The following is a 3,127-nucleotide window of genomic DNA, read 5'->3' as shown; positions in this document are numbered from 1 at the left end:
TACCTGAAGCAGTTCATTTGGTTTGAAGCGTGTCAGAGATTCCCCTTGGGATAACAAGCCTGGTACATATCAATTTCTTTGTTAAATTGATGAACTCATATAAGCTTGCAATGTCCAGCAGGCATAACTGGACACTGCAAGATGGAGGTTCCTAGGGTTGTGTCTGGGACTGGAGATATTGGCTAGTGTCATTCGGTTGCACAATCCAAGGAGCAGCTTCCATGCCAGAGGCTGTGTGTGAACAGCCCAGGAGTGGGGGTTCTCACAGCAGAGCAGGGTAAGGATGGCTCCCAGAGTCAAGGATTGGAGTGACCGAGCAGATCACCGGTCTGGATAACACCAGGGGAATGTCACACTGGCTGTTTGGGAGAGGTGGCTGCCCAGGTATGGAAAATGGTCCACATTTTCCAGGGGTTCTCCACTGATGGTGATTTGTGGAGTATGAACGGTAGTTTGTGCAGATCAGTTTCTGAAGTGAGTAGAAGGGAGTTCCTGTGGTAGGCATCAAAAGGCCCATTTTCTGGTCCTTTAGTCCTTTTGCTCTTTTGTCCCACTGGTATCTCTACCTCTAAGGATATGTCTACACTGCATTTGCGAGTGAGCCTCCCTGAATGGCTCCACAGACTTGGGCTAGCAGCCTAAAAACAGCTATGTAGACACCACGGCTTGGGCTGGAGCTTGGGCTCTGAGCCTGTGGGGAAGGGGGATTAGATTTAAGAGCCTGAGCTCCAGCTTGAGCCACAACACCAAAGCAACATCTGCGTGGTTATTTTTTGAGCGGTAGTATGACCCCACTAACACAAGTTTGTGGTCCCATGGGAGGGTCACTCCCAGATGCAGTGTAGGTATATCTTAAGACTCTCGGGCAACTTCTTTTCTTCATCCAACACTCTGTTACCCCAGAAGTCTTGTCTCCAGCTCGTTCCTTTTCCTCAACCACCCCAATATCATTACATTTAATACAGACTCAACAGACATACCTCCAGCTTGGTCCTGACCAAAACTAATAAATATCTCCAGGGCTGGTGCTTGCCCTTATGGGCTCCCAATAAATGTATTGGACCATATCCCAAGCTCATATCAATGCAGCTATGTTGAGCTACATAAACTGAGGATCTGGCATGTACATGGTGAGCAAGTTGCCCATTTCCACACCCTCTGCCTCACTCTACCCAATCCTCCACACTCATTCATCCACTTACCCATCCCATTTTCTCCCCAAATCAGAGACTTTATCAGTAATATTTTTCTGGATTTTCATAGGACCAAGTGATACCTTTGAATACTACATTCATACCTTTCTTTAGCACTCTTTTTAAAATTCTCCAATACTTCCCTCACTGCCAAATAACACCCCAGAATCCACTGTGCAAGCTGTGGTATAGGGGCACTATTGATGTAGAGGTCCTGGGAATGTCAAGAACAGCCCTGAAAAATTGGATGGAACAATGATGAGTGGCAATGACAGACTCTTAGCTTGTTAATTTCTGGAAAACCCTGGCAACTGGTATAAATGTGCCCCATAACCTAGTCTCAGTTCTATACTCCACATTGAAAAGTATCGCAATCTTAATCTCAGTCGCACTTAGTCTCCATTTTTTCTCTGTCTCAACTGCCTTTCTTTTAAAACTGTTACAGTCCTGAATCAGTGCATTATTTCATCCTCGAAAAATCAGTTCCCATTTACCCCATTCACCATATCTTGAAACCACAGTAACTCAAGACTGTAGGGGCCAGACGGGAATTGTATTGTATGAGAAATGTGTAATGTGCTGCACCGAACAATAAGAGCGGAACTGTACAAAATTTAAGTTATAAATTTCAGTTATAAAAGGAATTTAAGTTATAAAAGGATACTATATTAAGGATACTATATTAAGTTTTAAAAGGATACTATATTAAGTTACAAAAAGATACTACCGGTATATTTTATTGCCTGTGGAGAGATGTATTTATTGTAGCAACACTTAGCTGTGATTTGGATTTTGGTGGTTTGTTATACAATTTTGTTTCTGGATAGATTAGTCACAAAATGTTCACACAGGATATATTAGTAGTACTGTGTGTATTTTGGAGTGTCTACGCCAATATATATAATACATGTGTATATATAGTGCGTATTATTATGCATATATATGTAGTGGCCTCAATCCTGCAAGGTGTTGAGCACTGAACCAGTAAAGCACTTAAGCACATACTTGAAGTCAATGGGACCATTCACGTGCATTAAATTAGACATGTGCTTCAGTGCTTTGCTGAATCAGGGTCAGAGTTCTTAACATCTTGCAGGATCAAACCTTGTATACGTATATAATATTATTGTTCAATGAGAGGGTGTTCACAGAATGATCAAGGGCATGGAAAAAAACTATATGATATCAGACTGAAAAGATGGGAATTGTTTGCCTTAGGAGATGGATAAGAGGGCACCAATAACTAATTAATAGCATAGAGAAGGTAGATCGAGAGCTTCTTCTTCTCCCTATCTAATAACATAAGAACATTCGAAGAAAATGGCTAACTGCAAACAGATAGAAAAAATTAGACTGTAATTGGACTGTGGAACTCACTGCCACAGGAAGTCATTGGAGTCAATAATTTATTAAGATTCAAAAAGAGATTGGACATTTATATGGCTATCAAGAATATCTAGAGTTATAATTAATGATAGCTAAAATTGGAAGGGATATTAAACCTGGTGCTTCAGGGTTTAGGCTAATGTCTAACGATTAGAGATCAAGATGACACTTCATGTGGAGTGGAGGGGGAACAGATTATCCCATGTCTACCTACTGTGGGGTTCTTACATCTTCCTTTAAAACATCAGATGATGGCCATTGTCAGAGACAGGATAATGGGCTACATCAGGGGTCGGCAACGTTCGGCATGCGGCAATGCGGCAATGCTTACCCTGGCGGGCCGGGCCAGTTTTATTTACCTACTGATGCGGCATTTTTGGCCGATCGCGGCCCCCACTGGCCGCGGTTCACCGTCCCGGGCCAATGGGGGCGGCGAGAAGCAGCGCGGGCGAGCGATGTGCTGGCCGCGGCTTCTCGCCGCCCCCATTGGCCCGGGACGGCGAACCGCGGCCAGTGGGGGCTGCGATCGGCTGAACCTGCCGCGTCAG

This window comes from Emys orbicularis, chromosome 2, assembly GCF_028017835.1.
Source record: "Emys orbicularis isolate rEmyOrb1 chromosome 2, rEmyOrb1.hap1, whole genome shotgun sequence".
NCBI classification, from domain to species: domain Eukaryota; kingdom Metazoa; phylum Chordata; order Testudines; family Emydidae; genus Emys; species Emys orbicularis.
The sequence above is the reverse complement of the archived record's forward strand: the minus strand, read 5'-3'. Positions refer to the sequence as shown.